This window comes from Heterodontus francisci, chromosome 25 (genome assembly GCF_036365525.1).
Source record: "Heterodontus francisci isolate sHetFra1 chromosome 25, sHetFra1.hap1, whole genome shotgun sequence".
In the NCBI taxonomy this organism is placed as follows: Eukaryota; Metazoa; Chordata; class Chondrichthyes; order Heterodontiformes; family Heterodontidae; genus Heterodontus; species Heterodontus francisci.
This window is the reverse complement of record NC_090395.1, coordinates 71,838,241-71,855,592: the sequence shown is the minus strand read 5'-3', so window position 1 is coordinate 71,855,592 and position 17,352 is coordinate 71,838,241. Positions and strand designations below refer to the sequence as shown.

The following is a 17,352-nucleotide window of genomic DNA, read 5'->3' as shown; positions in this document are numbered from 1 at the left end:
CAGCAGCAATAAACACTGTTGATGGACTTGTTGCCAGTTTATTTGGAGAATTTGATGACTCATCACTGAATATTCAAGATTAAAACATTGCATTTAGGTTTGTCTGAATATTAATGTCACAAATGTAAATATTGTCAACTAATTCAAACTTTTAGTGCAAAAAAAAAAGTGCAAAAAATGTAATCTAGTATTTTGAATTGTTTTTGTTGAGTACAAAGAACAGTACAAAGAACAGCACAGCACAGGAACAGGCCATTCGGCCCTCCAAACCTGTGCCGATCTTGATGCCTGCCTAAACTAAAACCTTCTGCACTTCCGGGGTCCGTATCCCTCTATTCCCATCCTATTCATGTATTTGTCAAGATGCCTCTTAAACATCGCTATCGTACCTTCTTGCACCACCTCCCCTGGCAACAAGTTCCAGACACACTCACCACCCTCTGTGTAAAGAACTTGCCTCGCACATCCCCTCTAAACTTTGCCCCCCTCACCTTAAACCTATGTCCCCTAGTAACTGACTCTTCCACCCTGGGAAAAAGCTTCTGACTATCCACTTTGTCCATGCTGCTTATAACTTTGTAAACCTCTATCATGTCGCCCCTCCACCTCCGTCGTTCCAGTGAAAACAATCCAAGTTTATCCAACCTCTCCTCATAGCTAATGCCCTCCAGACCAGGCAACATTCTGGTAAACCTCTTCTGTACCCTCTCCAAAGCCTTCACATCCTTCTGGTAGCGTGGCGACCAGAATTGCACGCAATATTCTAACTGTGGCCTAACTAAAGTTCTGTACAGCTGCAGCATGTCTTGCCAATTTTTATACTCTATGCCCCGACCGATGAAGGCAAGCATGCCGTATGCCTTCTTGACTAACTTATCCACCTGCGTTGCCACTTTCAGTGACCTGTGGACCTGTACGCCTAGATCTCTCTGCCTGTCAATACTCCTGAGGGTTCTGCCATTTACTGTATACTTCCCACCTGCATTAAACCTTCCAAAATGCATTGCCTCACATTTGTCCGGATTAAACTCCATCTGCCATTTCTCCGCCCAAGTCTCCAACCGATCTATATCCTGCTGTATCCTCTGACGATCCTCATCACTGTCCGCAACTCCACCAACCTTTGTGTTTGTGCAGTAAGCCATTGCGCAGCTTGCTTTATAGTACAGTTACAGGAGAACATTACGCTTGTAAGCTAATGATTGGGCAGTTGGAACTGATGAAGAATAATAGGAACGGAGATGCAAATTGCAATGGACGTCTTCTGGGCAAAACAGTGAGCCATTTTGTTTTGATGCTAATCTTTTTTGCTTGATGTACAGTTTTGTAATTTAACAGCTATTGCAGAAAATGGCAATTGATTGTAGATCAGTTTTATTGCCACTGTTGCATACTATATTCTGATGTGACCAATATCTGATGTTTTCAGTTGTGGTTATAATGAAGCTTTATATGTAGTATATTGGCATCACCCATTTACTGCATTATCATCCTGGCCACCTGTGCCAGTGTTGACCAATACTTTAGCCTCCAGCCACATGTGGCTCGTTGGGAATCCAAATGTGGCTAATTGCATTTCTGATTAGTAAATAAAACACTAACAGACAATGTCATCAGGTAGGTGATTAGAATGCACAAATTTGCACGGCGCATGCCTGTTCAACCTTTTTAAAAACATAACAAATGAGAGCAGGAGTAAGCTATTTGGTGCTGGAGTCTGCTCAACCATTCATAAGATCATGAGTGATCTGTTCTCTGGGGTAGAGAATTCCAAAGATTAACTACCTGTTGAGAGAAGCAATTCCTCATCTGTCTTAAGTGGGAGATCCCTTATTCTGAAACTGTGTCCCCTAGTTCTAAATTCCCCCACGAGGGGAAACCTTTCAGCATTTACCTTATCCAGCCCCCTCAGAATCTTGTGTTTCCATAAAATCACCTCTCTTTCTTCCAAACTTCAATGAGTAAAGGCTCAACCTTCCCCTCATAAGACCTCAACCCAGGAATCAGCCTAATGAGCCTTCTCTGAACTGCTTGCAAGGAGACCAAAACTGTACACAGTACTCTAAGTGCAGTCTCATTGCTCTGTACAGTTGTACCAAGACTTCCCTACTTTTATACTCCATCCCCTTTGCAATAATAGCCAACATTCCCTTCCCCTTCCTAATTAGTTTCTGTAGCTGTATGCTAACTTTGTGAATCATGTACGAAGCCACCCAGATCCCTCTGTACTGCAACATTCTGCAATCTCTCTCCATTTAAATCTTTTCTATTCTTTCCACCAAAGTGGACAACCTCACATTTTCCCACATTATACTCCATCTGCCAATTTTTGTCCACTCACTTGGTTATATATTTGCAGACTGTGTCCTCCTCACGATTTGTTTTGCTACCTATCTTTGTATTGTACATTTCTTGGCAAAATGGCAAGATGAAAAGTTGAGTGGTCAAATATTTTTGCTCATTGCTTTATTTCTGTGGTTATTGAAATCTTTGTCATTCTCTGGGTGTCACTGGTATTTATTGCCCATCCCTAGGTGACCTTGATTGAATTTTTCAAGGTGACTAGATGTGTCGATGAGGGTAAAGCAGTTGATGTAGTCTACATGGACTTCAGTAAGGCTTTTGATCAGGTCCCGCATGGGAGATTGATCAAGAAAGTAAGAGTCCATGGATCCAAGGCAATTTGGCAAATTGGATCCAAAATTGGCTTAGTGGTAGGAAACAGAGGGTAATGGTCGAGGTTTGTTTTTGCGAGTGGCAGCTTGTGACCAGTGGTGTACCACAGGGATCGGTGCTGGGACCCTTGCTATTTGTAGTGTACCTTAATGATTTAGACGTGAATATAGGAGGTATGATGAGTAAGTTCGCAGATGACACGAAAATTGGTGTCGTAAATAGTGAAGAGGAAAGCCTTCGATTACAGGATGATCTAGATGGGCAGAGCAGTGACAAATGGATTTTAATCCTGAGAAGTATGAGGTGATGCAGTTTGGGAGGACTAATAAGGCAAGGGAATACACAAAGGATGGTAGGACCCTAGGAAGTACAGAAAGTCAGAGGGACCTTGGTGTACTTGGCCATAGATCGCTGAAGGCAGCAGAATAGGTGGTTAGGAAGGCATATGGGATACTTGCCTTTATTAGCCGAGGCATAGAATATAAGAGCAGGGAGGTTATGATGGAGCTGTATAAAATGCTAGTTAGGCCACAGCTTGGAGTACTGTGTACAGTTCTGGGCACCACCCTAAAGGAAGGATGTGATTGCACTGGAGAGGGTGCAGAGGAGATTCACCAGGATGTTGCCTGGGCTGGAACATTTCAGCTGTGACGAGAGACTGAAAAGGCTAGGGTGGTTTTCCTTAGAGCAGAGAAGGCTGAGGGGGACATGATTTGAGGTATACAAAATTATGAGGGGCATTGATAGGTTTGATAGGAAGAAACTTTTTCCCTTAGCGGAGGTGTCAATAACCAGGGGGCATAGATTTAAGGTAAGTGGAAGGAGGTTTAGAGGGGATTTGAGGAAAAGTTTTTTTTCATCCAGAGGGTGGTTGGAATCTGGAACACACTGCCTGAAGGGGTGGTAGAGGCAGGAACCCTCAACATTTAAGTATTTAGATGAGCACTAGAAACTTCATAGCATACAAGGCTACGGGCCAAGTGCTGGAAAATGGGATTAGAATAGATAGGTGCTTGATGGCCAGGATGGGCCGAAGGGCCTGTTTCTGTGTTGTAAACTCTGATTCTATGGCCTTGAACACTGCAGTCCATGTGAAAGTACTAAGACAGTGGTGTTGGGTAGAAGGTTCCACAATTGTGACCTAGTGACAATGAAGGAACAATATGTGGCCAAGTCAGGATGATTTGAGAATTTGGAAGTATTGGTGTTCCCATGTGCTTGTTCTTCAGAAGGTGGTCAAGAGTTTGGGAAGAGCTGCAGAAGCAGCTTTGGCGAGTTGCTGTAGTGCCTCCTGTAGAAATGCCTGCTGTTGGCATGGTGCACTGATGCATGAGGGGTTGATGATTAAACTAGTGGGTGGGGTGTTGATCGTCACTGCTTTATCCTAAAGGCCTGCTACGGGACCCGACGACATGTCGGATTGGGTCGCACTTCAGGGTCCGGCATTTGGGCTCGGTTCGGGCCAGATTAGAAACGCTGTATCACCACCTCAGTTAAGTGACTAATGTTTTGGACTTTAAAGGTGGTTTTTCTACAGTTATTTTAAGCTTGTGCAGTTAAGGAACAAAGTGAAAAACTGAAGTTAAGTTAACTGGTCGGCACGGGAAAAAATGGAAGGACTGTGGTCGGGCTCGGGGTCAGATGGGGTTCTGTCGGGCTCGGGTCAGGTCTCATTTGCAGACCCGAGCAGACCTTGATTTTGTCCTGGATGGTATTGAACTTGCACCCATCCAACAAATGTGAAGTATTCTACCTCACTTTTGATTTGTGCCCTGATGGTAGAGAGGCTTTGGGGAATCGGAAAATGAGCCACTCATTGAATAGTACATGTTTAAATATGCACATGCGACCTATATTTGTGTGATGCGTGTATGGCATTTTCTAGTAAAAATTGCTCCATTAGACAAACGATAGTACCATAGACGCACCTGTAGCTAGTCAGCAATTTCTATTAAACAACACTGTTCTACAGAACCTTGGTTTCCTGCACTGTGGGTCTTGGGGTTCTCACAAAGGGATGAGTTTTGCCTTTAATTTATACAGAGGTGAACATAAAGAGCTCTAAATAACTAGTTGCTTATCCCTAGGACAAAAAACATGAGGGAATCGTTGAGTATGATGTACTATGATCAGACTCGTGCAGTATCGAGTCTTTTGAATTGAATATTTCAACAGATAAAGCCATATTAAGTGTGGCTATTGCAAGTAGCCAATTTTAAATGTTTTCCATTCTATCAGCTCAAAGTGTGCTTGGAGAAATCCATTGGAGAAAGAAAAGGAAATGCTGGTGTCGCATTTTAGCATTCAATGTTCCATTACCATTGAATTTATTATTTTGGGGGACCTTTACTACTCCTGAATAATGACTGCCGGTTCCTTTTCCGTGCACTGGCTTGTTTACAGTTGTTTCTGTAATTAAAGTAGTGTTTAATAAATTAGTGGGTTGCATCCTACACTTTAGCCATGCGGCCACAGAACAACCAATAGCCACACATCATATCCATAAGCTAATCAAATTTGTTTTAGCCAAGCAGCGTGTTTCCAATGCAATTTTTTCATAACCAATTTGCTGAACTTCAATTGAAATGCTGATTTGCTAAGAAACCTATAGCCGCTGAGTGCAATTGTAATAGTGTGAGCAATTTGGCAGGAAATCACAATTGTGAGCACCCTGATTAAATGTGTTTTCTTGCTGTCGGCCATTTAGTGACAGGCTGGTGCATTGTGTTTGGAAGGGGAATAGAGAGAAAAAGGCAGGTTTAATGAAAGGCAAGCCTTGCATGTTCATTTTATTAAAATCTGGCAGATTGTTTCATTCGAGCTCTACCCTCCATTAAGGAATTGCACCAAAATTATATTTATCCCATTTTGGCCTGGTTAAGTATTTCAATCAAAAGGCACTCCTTATTATGCATTGTGCTTTTTAATCTTTTCATCACCACCCTGTTGTCTTTGGAAATTTGTGCATGTTTGCCTTCACTCTGAAGGATTATTTTCGCCCCTTCAACCTTATCGCCGAAGTGTTCTTGCATTGGTACTTTCCAAAGTTATGGAATCTACTGTTGACCGTCAATTGATCTTTCACCTCGGAAGTTCAGGCCTATTCCATGATTTTAAAACTTTTGTTACCACTGTTCCAGTGGTAATCATTGTGCATCTTCGAGTTCTGCTGTTTTAAATACTTTTGAACATCTGACGTTATCTTGAACATCTTCAAACCCTGTGACTGTGTCTGCCATCGTGCAAAGTGCTATTTGTGCATTATCTACTGTCCTTCAAAATCTTACCAAAATCTGTAGTTGATGGCTCATCCTCTGATTCCCCCTCTGTACTCTTGACAGCTTCCCCTTTAGGGTACGCACCCTTTAGGCTTTTTACAGTGATCTCACTCCGACTGTCAATGATTTTATTTGTTTCCCAATTTGTTAATCTATCAGAAACCTAACCAAGAGTTACCACATTGTGGGGTATCACTATTGACCTGAAGCTTACCTGAACCAGCCATATGAAGGTTAGGGCTATCAGAGCAGGGCATCTGTCAACCTCCTAATTCCATGCAAATGTTGTTCGATCCCTCGGTCTTCCCTTCGTATGTTGCAATGCAGTAGTATTCTGGGCAAGAAAAGACCATTGGTCTATTTAATCTCCTATTGGTTTACCTGACTCTAAACTAAGAGCCCTCTGCCTTTTGGAACAGGAATGTAGCCAGTCATTTTTTTGAAAAAAAAAGTTGTCACTTTTTGATAACTGTATTATCCATTTTATATGACAATATGAAAGGCACAATTCAACATGGTGGCTCCTCATCAGACCCCTTTCCTATCCTGAGTGGTGTGAAACAGGGCTGTGTTCTCGCACCCACACTTTTTGGGATTTTCTTCTCCCTGCTGCTTTCACATGCGTTCAAATCCTCTGAAGAAGGAATTTTCCTCCACACAAGATCAGGGGGCAGATTGTTCAACCTTGCCCGTCTAAGAGCGAAGTCCAAAGTACGGAAAGTCCTCATCAGAGAACTCCTCTTTGCTGACGATGCTGCTTTAACATCTCACACTGAAGAGTGCCTGCAGAGTCTCATCGACAGGTTTGCGGCTGCCTGCAATGAATTTGGCCTAACCATCAGCCTCAAGAAAACGAACATCATGGGGCAGGACGTCAGAAATGCTCCATCCATCAATATTGGCGACCACGCTCTGGAAGTGGTTCAAGAGTTCACCTACCTAGGCTCAACTATCACCAGTAACCTGTCTCTAGATGCAGAAATCAACAAGCGCATGGGTAAGGCTTCCACTGCTATGTCCAGACTGGCCAAGAGAGTGTGGGAAAATGGCGCACTGACACTGAACACAAAAGTCCGAGTGTATCAGGCCTGTGTCCTCAGTACCTTGCTCTACGGCAGCGAGGCCTGGTCAACGTAGGCCAGCCAAGAGCAACGTCTCAATTGATTCCATCTTCGCTGCCTTCGGAGAATACTTGGCATCAGGTGGCAGGACTATATCTCCAACACAGAAGTCCTTGAAGCGGCCAACACCCCCAGCTTATACACACTACTGAGTCAGCGGCGCTTGAGATGGCTTGGCCATGTGAGCCGCATGGAAGATGGCAGGATCCCCAAAGACACATTGTACAGCAAGCTCGCCACTGGTATCAGACCCACCGGCCGTCCATGTCTCCGCTATAAAGACGTCTGCAAACGCGACATGAAATCGTGTGACATTGATGACAAGTCGTGGGAGATCAGTTGCCAGCATTCGCCAGAGCTGGCGGGCAGCCATAAAGACGGGGCTAAATTGTGGCGAGTCGAAGAGACTTAGTAGTTGGCAGGAAAAAAGACAGAGGCGCAAGGGGAGAGCCAACTGTGCAACAGCCCCGACAAACAAATTTCTCTGCAGCACCTGTGGAAGAGCCTGTCACTCCAGAATTGGCCTTTACAGCCACTCCAGGCGCTGCTTCACAAACCACTGACCACCTCCAGGCGCGTATCCATTGTCTCTCGAGATAAGGAGGCCCAAAAGAAAAGAAAGAAAGATTATCCATTTTATTAAAGAGAGCCTACATTTCCTGTTTTCCTTTGGCAGTCTTAATTTTAAACTCTGTCCCATTAGTCCTCCAATCCTTTTCCGGAGCAACTTTACTGGATCTAATTTCTCTGTACCTAGATTTTTTGTTTATATAAAAAGTTGGATTTGTACTAAGTCTCAGTTATCTTCATCTCGAGAGTTTAGTTCCAGTTGGGCAATCTGTCAAGTTGACCCCCTAAATTCAGGAATCCACGTTGGACTCTAGGTTCTTTCTGCAATAACAAGACCAAAACTAAACAAGGAAATCCAGGCTTGGTAGTGGCAAGGCCGGGTATAACTTTGTCACTTTTTAAAGGATGCTATTAAATTCCAAGCCTTTCATCACAACCACTGACTCCATTTATTCGTCTCTTTCTGATCTCTTCGGCTTTGTTCTGGCCTTCACCTCATTTCTTAATTTAAAAAAAGATCTGCAATGTGCCTGAAGTTTAAAGAAAACCCTACAAAATATACTACTGTTCTTTAAAAACTTTCTTGTGTTATGAGTAATGTATAAAATTATATTATCCTATTAACGACATTTCTCTGAAGCTCCTTTAGAGGAAAGATCTAAAAGCCACAAGAAAGATGCTGAGTGGACTTGCCAGGATGAGAGGTGGCATTTATGAAAAGTGACAGAAATTGGGCTCTTTTCATTACAACGGAGAAGGTTAAGGAGTAGCTTGACAAGTCACCTTCAATATTAAAATGGCTATGATGCATAAATATTTACAATGGTTAACGAAACTAATAGGGCAAAAATTCGAAATTGAGTTAGAAAATGTCATTTTACAGCAAGTGATTAGAATATAGAATTCACTGTCCAAATTGCAGAGTTGATGAATTCTTTAAAAGGGAATTAAATAATTGCTTGAGAAAGTATGAAAGGATTAGACTGCCTTGTGGAGAAAAACACAATGAAGACTTGACCAGCTGTTACTGTAAGATTTTATGAAAGACTTCCAAATTCTGAATTGTGACCCACAGCTGTTAACCTGAAACTTATCAGTAATATTTTTCTACGCGGGCAGACATCCTCGGGGGTTGCCATTGATCAGAAACTTAACTGGACCTGCCACATGAAATCTATGGCTACAAGAGCACATCAGAGCCTGGGAATTATGGGCGAGTAACTAACCTCCTGACTCTCCAAAGCCTGTCCACCATCTTACAAGGCACATGACAGGAGTGTGATGGAATACTCTCCACTCGCCTGGATGAGTGCAGTTCTAACAACACTCAAGAAGCTCGATACCATCCAAGACAAAGTAGCCTGCTTGACCAACATTCCCATCTTAAGCATTCACTCCCACCACTAATGCACAGTGGCAGCAGTGTGTACCGGATGCACTGCAGCAATACAGCGAGGCTCCTTTGACAACTTTCAAGCCTACGATCGCTACCACCTAGAAGTACAAGGGCAGTAGAAACATGACAACACCATCTGTAAGTTCCTGTCCAAGCCGCACACCATCCTGACTTGAAACTGTATCCCTATTCCTTCGCAGGTTCAGAATCCTGGAATTCCCTTCCGAGCAGTGCTGTGGTTGTACCTACTACATCACATGGACTGAAGCAGTTCAAGAAGATGGCTCTCCATCTTTCAAGGGCAATTGGGGATGGACAGCAAATGCTGGTCTTGCCAGCGACCCAAACATTCCAGGAACGAATTTTTTAAAAAATCCATTTTGCTCGCTTACTGCATCTCTAAATTCTTAAATTTGACCAAACTTAACGGCTTGGTTTGTTCTAATGATGACCATTAAAAATACATTAATTGTTCTGTAGCGTAATGGTGTTTAGCTGCTCTGTTCCAGATGATGTCTCTGAATTGGCGTGCAGTGAACTCATGAGCAGGAATCAGGAAGATGGTGTCAGTCATTTTGACACTAATAATAAATGCAAATTCAGTCGCATAAGCTGAAAGGAGCTTGTTGTAAAGTGCAATCCTGAGTCACTTACGATTTGCATGTGTCAGTGGCTTTCAAAAAAAGCTAAATGTTGAAAATGGATTGCACTAATCTGAACAATTTGAAATTGCTTTTTGAAAATAAGTACACTACAGCATTTCAGGGGTATCCCCATGAACAATTAATGCTAAACTTCGAGCGCTATTTATGAAGTCATGCAGGACTCGCACCATATTACCTGGGTGATAATTTTACGGTGTGAATGACTCCTCCTAGATGCATACTTCTTCTTTGGCCTCTTTGTCTCGAGACAATGGGTAAGCGCCTGGAGGTGGTCAGTGGTTTGTGGAGTAGCGCCTGGAGTGGCTATAAAGGCCAATACTAGAGTGACAGACTCTTCCACAGGTCCTGCAGATAAAATTGGTTGTCGGGGCTGTTACACAGTTGGCTCTCCCCTTGTGCTTCTGTCTTTTTTCCTGCCAACTGCTAAGTCTCTTCGACACGCCACACTTTAGCCCCGCCTTTATGGCTGTCTGCCAGCTCTGGCCATCACTGGCAACTGACTCTCACAACTTTTAATCAATGTCACAGGACTTCATGTCGCGTTTGCAGACATCTTTAAAGCGGAGACATGGACGGCCGGTGGGTCTGATACCAGTGACCAGCTCGCTGTACAATGTGTCCTTGGGGATCCTGCCATCTTCCATGTGGCTCATGTGGCCAAGCCATCTCAAGCGCCGCTGGCTCAGTAGGGTGTATACGCTGGGATGTTGGCCGCCTCAAGGACTTCTGTGTTGGAGATACGGTCCTGCCACCTGCTGCATACTGACCGCAGCATAATCTTTCATTCCTGCAGTTGCGCTCAATCATTTTTAGCAAGCTTTTATTATTTGTTTATTTGCTCATTGTTTTCTTACTGTGCTTTATTTTGAAAACTAGGTTTAATGCGACATAAATGGGGAAACATGTCATAGTTGTTCTTTGCACTTCTTCCAGGAATGCCAACCGAGTATGACTAAAGCAATAATATAATAGGCATTAATTACAACATTGATCACAAGGTGATTCAGCCCAACTGCTGCTGGGTTATCTGTTGCAGCTCGGTGTCAAGTCAGTTGCATCCGTATTTTAATAAACTCCTTAAAACTTTCAAATTGCTGGATAAAATCCAGGATTGGCTGTCTGTAGGCCCTCTATTTTCAGAAAGGAGCTGTTAGAAATTTGTTGGCAAGGCATTTGATCAGTGGTTGAATTTTAAGGCAAGAGAACAATTGCAAAACCGATTAGTCTAGAAATTGGGTTTTTTGTATCATGGTTGTGGAGACAGTGAGAGTTCTTCACTTATTTGACAGTATCCAAGTTTACAAACCATTTTGTGTAGAGGGACAATAATTTTAAAACATCGGTCAATTCCTCTTAACCAAAATTTTCACTTTAGTATTCATAGTTTATGCCACAGAATTGTGAATCTCAAAAAATGATTGAGTGCAGCTGCATGAACAAAAGATTATGCTGTGTGGTCAGTATGCATCTGGGAGGAGTCATTCACACGGTAAAAACATTACCACCCAGCTAATATGGTGCGAGTCCCGCACTACTTGATAAGTAGTGCTCGATGGGTTCAAATAAAATGTAGCATTAATTGTTCATAGGGATGCTACTGAAATGCTGCAGTGTACTTATTTTCAAAGAGCAATTGCAAATTTTTCAGATTAGTGCAATCTATTTTCTACATTTAACTCCTTTTGAGAGCCACTGACGCATGCAAATCGTAAGTGACTTGGTGTGATCTGGCATAGGATGTGCAGCCAGCAGACTTCTAATCGCACTGTTGGGCATGATTCAAATCCAGATCCTGGGGATGAGGGATATTTGTGTAGATCTGCACTAACCAGTGCTACCAACTTGCAGCGAATTTGAGTGACAATTTTGGTGGATACCTTGGATTTTCATAATGACTGAAAATATGCAACATAATGACTTGCTATATTAGAAATAAAATATTTTCAGAAAGTTGTTCTTAGTCTGGTGATGTGCAAGAATGGAGTTGTGTAATGCAGTTACAGTATTCAGTTGAGTTCTGTTTCAGGATTGAATATACAAAGGCGCTAATCAGCCTTGCCTTTCAGAAGGGAGTCTGGATTCTGATTCTTGGTTTGATTCATTCATAATGCCTTTGGTATTAGTTTGGAATGATCAATTTCCTTTTCACTTGTACATGACCTTCACTGATCCATTCTGAGACATGTCATCTTTCATACCTTGTAAAAAATCTTTATTATTGGCTATTATTTTTATGTAAATATCCACATTGTGATCTGGACTAGTAATATGAGCTAGTACTGTTTCTATACAATCCTGCAGTTTGAAATGTGATAAAGAAATATTTTGGGTTGTCTAATATAAAGGGTTCCCCTCATGTGGGCATGTTATAAAATCCAGCTTTGTAGGTCTGTAATGTGAGGGGGTGGGGAATATTGCATTAGCCTGCTAGAAATGGCTATAGAGGTCTAAAGAAGCATGTAATCAGCTTTTGTTGGGGCTGATGTTCCAGTCCACTGATGGCATAGCCAGTAATAAGTTTTTAACACATTCTATATTCATTGCCATGTAGTAGACCTCAGTCAATAATATACACCCTTACTTTGTCAAAAACTTACGCACGCTCTGGATCCCAGCATTATTCAGTAGTTAAGTCGTTGGTCATCAACTGCTTGGTAAGGAGCAACTTTAGCATAGCCAATAAGGTTAAATTGGCCCATTCCCACGTGAAGACCTACTGCATAATTACATTTTTCATCTTGGAGTATTTCCAATGTTATTAGATTACATTTTTGTATCCTTGAATTTCTACTTAAATTTTTAAATGAGGCTGTCAGGAAATGTACAAGCCAGAGCACATGGTGTTACAGGTTATAACTCAAGGAATTTGAATGATGCACTACTACTCTGAAGATAATGCACTTCAATTCCTTTATGACCTTTTTTAAATAGAATTTTTTTTTTAGTTTGTTTTTTAAATGAAAAAAATCTGTTTCCAAGATTGTTACAAAGCTTACAAGCTGTGCCACATGAGAGATGAATGGTGGCATTCTTGCTTACAATTACTACAGGCATTGTTTGAAATATGCAGTAGATTCCAATGAAATTCTGTATGCTGCATAACAATAAACCATAGTCAATAAGAATCATTTTGGAATTTGATGTACATTTAGTCAGGACTGCAATAGTGTTTGGTTAGCTTTGGAGTACATTATACAATATATTTAAAACAATGAGTTCCAACATGTCATTTCAGTGAAAATTCCTATGTAAGGCAGTCCTTGGCAAAATCTTTTATTTTAAGTGGCTCTGCGATGAGATTAAAGTGCCAGCTAATGTTCTTTCAAAAGAGACACTGTGCCTGAGAAATCCATTCCTTTCCCTCCTCCTCCTTTCTCCCCTCCTCCTCCTTTCCCTCCTGCTTTCTCCTTCCACCCCCCCCCCACTCCTTTCTCCTTTTCCACCCCCCCCCACTCCTTTCTCCTTTTCCACCCCCCCCCCCACTCCTTTCTCCTTTTCCACCCCCCCCCACTCCTTTCTCCTTTTCCACCCCCCCCCCCCCCCCGATGAAGGGAAAATAAGGACAGAATGAGTGCCTTAAATTATGCCGCAAGTGCATCTGCATTTCCTGGTCCAAGTTATCCCCTGCCATCTGCACCTCAAGATTATCCTGGTGATAGTTTGAATGTTTTTATATATCATCTCAAATGGCAAAGCACTTTATCTGCTGAAACAAGGTGGTGAAGCATCGTGTTCTTTTCCTTCTCTTCTCCCTGTTCCTTTTATGCAGTTTTTGTATTTCTTGACCTTACATGGAGAGGAGGATTTGCTAAGAGGCTACTATACAAAAGATAATTGGTGAGTGATGTCATTCTGTCTTTGAGCTGATCTGTTCATCGGGTTAGCCAAGATCCAGCTTGTGGAATATAAACATGCAATTCACTGTGTTTACTCCAAGCTGCATCATCAGCTGAATTGTTTTTTCCAGTGGCTTTCGAACACAGAAATTATCTTGCTCTTACTCCCTGCGGAGGCTTGAAATTGAGTCAGGAGGAGATGCATTTCCATAAAAAGGCATATTTTGAGAAAAAATTGTCTGTAGCATGGGAGGAAATGGTCAGAAGCGGAACTAATAAGTGTTCTGCAATGCAGTGCAGAGAGGGGAAACAACGGCAGACCTGGAATGAAATCCAAATGTTGCAGTGTAAAGCTTAACCAGTTCAGAAATCTTTAAAATATTTCTACAGACTCTGGTTTCTGAGCCAGTTTAGGACAGTTTACCCTAAATTCTCTGACAGCAGCTTTTGGGAGAAATGCCAAAAATGTCGTTTATGTAAAGCTTTTTTTTTTGGTTGACTGAAAAGTAAAATTTGCAATTTTAGATTATAAATGATATGCCATTAGAATTTGCAGTTGGTATTTTTTGTCTCACTGATGAAGTCAAACAAAAGTAGGCTTATGTTCTCCATTTTTTGCAATAACTGCATAGCACAAGTCATCCACTTTCCAGCATCCTACTTACAAATTTAAAGATCTTTTCACCTGTACATTTGTATCAGTAAATAGCCAACAAGATACTCAGTTCTTAATGACTCATTCCGGGATTTTATGATCTTAAATTGTAACTTTTAATGAAAGACAACTAAAATCGTGATAAATTTTAAGCTCCAGATTTAGCATGGAAAATGACTTTCTTAAAGCATCAACCTCTAAGCCCTGATCAAAAATAAAATGTAAAATTCACCAGTGAGGAATATATAAAATTGCCATTCTCTCTCTCTCCGTGTGTGTGTGTATGCATGTTTAAATAACAATTAAATCTTCTAGAAGGCTCCAGAAAGGGCCACTGTCCTTCAAGCAATCGGTATTAGAGATTATTAATGCGACTTTTGTATGGGGCTTAACAATTGCAGTGTGTTGCATTGTGATTGGTACCATGCTGCCATTTCATTCAAGTTTCAGCAAAAGACAAAAAATAAATTTGTGTGAATATATCCGTGAACCAAAAGGAATCCTTTTTAGGTGTTCAATTGAAATCAATGATTAGGATAGGGGCTGAACCAAGTGAAGTCAGTGCCATACAGATGTATCAGCACATGTTGAGAGTGGAGTGGTCAACCACAGCTATGGAGAAGTCTAGCAAGATGAGGAGGGGTCATGAGCAACCTGACTGTGACCAGGGTAGTGTTCATGCTGCAGATAGGATGCAAACTGGACTGAAGAATTCAAATGGGGAGTAATAGAGCTAAGTACAAAGTTGGATGGTGTGAGCATGCTTGTGGACCTTTTGAGGAAAGGGAGGCTACAATATAATTGCAGCTGGAGAGGGAGGAGAGCTGTGGAGGGGAAGAAATTGTATTATTGAAGGTGGTTCAATTAGATTAGATTGTTCCTCAAAAAGATTCACTAAAATAAAAGGAATTTCTACCAAGTCTATTGATTTTGTTTTTAAATATTTTCTAATTTTGATTGGTTTGCTTGTGTTTGAAATTCTAATTGTGGAGAGTTTTTATAACCAGAAATGCTCTAATTATCATACTCTCTACAGGACATCTCTGGAAAACTCTGAGTTGCAGGATTGAAATCATTCAGTGCATGGGTAGTGGCAGATTATTGCATTCAAGCCTTGGAAGTGATTTTGAGCATATCAAATGGCTGGTACAAATTCTGCAAAGTCATTTGTAGAATAAGCATCCATTAAGTAATGTACAGGAAACAAAGAACCAGATATATACTAACCTGATGGAGTGCAAGTAAATAAATTTGAGAACCATTTGTTTCATGCAAAATTCCAAACTTTAAAGTTTTGATAGTCAAGTTGCTACTGTTAAAAGGATTGTAATGCATAGTTTTGCTATCAATACCATTTTATTGTACACTTTGCTCCGGCATAATTTTTTACCTGTTTCACAGATGAATTTATAGGTGGCGCAGTGGTTAGCACCGCTGCCTCACAGCTCCAGCAACCCGGGTTCAATTCTGGGTACTGCCTGTGCGGAGTTTGCAAGTTCTCCCTGTGCCTGCGTGGGTTTTCGCTGGGTGCTCCAGTTTCCTCCCACCACCAAAGACTTGCAGGTTGATAGGTAAATTGGCCATTATAAATTGCCCCTAGTGTAGGTAGGTGGTAGGGGAATATAGGGACAGGTGGGGATATGGTAGGAATGTGGGATTAATTAGTGTAGGATTAGTATAAATGGGTGGTTGATGGTCGGCACATACTCGGTGGGCCGAAGGGCCTGTTTCAGTGCTGTATCTCTATTAAAAAAAAAAGGGCTTGCTATTTTGAAGGATAAGTGCATAAGTTTCAAATTTGTGCAAAATCTTTTACATGTCGGTCAACTTTCACTTCTGATAGACCAGTGTGAAAAATGATTTACCTCAAAAGTGTGAGCTGGTATTGATCAGCGTACTGAGGCTGTCAGTAAATTATAGTGTGATGAAGCTTCTATTTATAAAACAAGGCATGATTGAGAAGTGACCTAGTTTAATTGCTTTGTTGTAACATAGCAACACTATCACTAATTTTACTATACTGATTTAAAAGTCATTGGGATTTCACTGCAGGATAATGGGCATGTCAAATGTCTTTGCCATTTTCATTTGAAGCTAAAAGCAGTTATAGATTTTTTATTCATATAGCTTGAGTTATCTGGAGAGTATTTGGAGTTGTGTGGCATGAGGGATTACAAGTCAGTTGCTGATAGTTGAAGTTTGAGTTGATGGCTTGAGTTACATGAACTGCACAGCACAAAAAGAGACTGTTTGGCCTGTTCTGGCTCTTTTGAAAGAGCTATCCAATTAGACCCACTCCTCTCTTCCCTGCACCCCCCCATAGTCCTGCATATATTTCCTTCTCATAGTTATACACTTCTCTTTTGAAGGTTGCTATTGCACCTGCTTCCACCTCCCTTTCAGGCAGTGCATTCCAGAATGCAACAACTTGCTGTGTTTTTTCTTTAATCCCTTCCAATGTATTGATCTAAGTATTTCTTTGATGTAATGGATTCTTACCAGTGTGTTCATGAAATGTAATGACACCATTGGGTCTAGAAGCATATTTTTGTGGCGTCAAGACTGTTCGATTATTTTAAAACCTTTAAAGCAGTGAATTATGCTCTTTCAGAGCAGGCACGTGCAGAGTAGATTCTTTGAGTTTTATCTTCTGTTACACTGGCGATTATGGCTGCCAGTTCTTGATGTGGGCTCTCATAAGATGGGACAGGAAGAGTGTTTTTTTAACAAGATGCAAGATCAGGGTGCGGTCAGGTGACGGGAAAGAGATTTTAATAAGAGATGTACTAGCACCATTATAGCATTGCTATATATGAGCAGATGCTGTTCTGGGAAGGAACTGAGATGAACAATGTTCTTCACATTCTTTTACTGACCATAACTTGAACTTGGGGGATGTTTGTTCCTTGGATATGTTAGTACTTGTGCATAAATGCTACATTATGTGGGATGTGTGTGAGCTGTTATGTGATTCGACAATGCTGCATGTAATTATAAGTGATCTGCCTGTAGGGGATAAAGTACATAAGATTTTCTATAGCTGTATAGCTTGAAATATCTCTTAAGGACAGGATATTTGGGTGAATAGGTTTTTTTGCATCTTTATGTTCAGCCTCCCCCACCCCGCAATTGATTTTCATTTCAGTAACATGCAA

The 17,352-nt window shown here is 41.4% G+C and overlaps 1 protein-coding gene across 5 annotated transcripts in view; it reads left to right on the top strand.

The window, feature by feature from the left end:
* The window catches only part of rap1aa (RAP1A, member of RAS oncogene family a), a 181,746-nt gene that overhangs the window by 89,877 nt on the left and 74,517 nt on the right, over positions 1-17,352 (top strand). The window contains exon 1 of one of the 5 annotated variants that reach the window (XM_068057488.1): positions 13,521-13,543. The exons of the other annotated variants lie outside the window; for them this stretch is intronic. The gene's annotated coding sequence lies outside the window, so the exon portion shown is untranslated. Of the gene's footprint in view, positions 1-13,520; positions 13,544-17,352 lie in introns of those variants that run through there. 5 annotated transcript variants of the gene reach the window in all.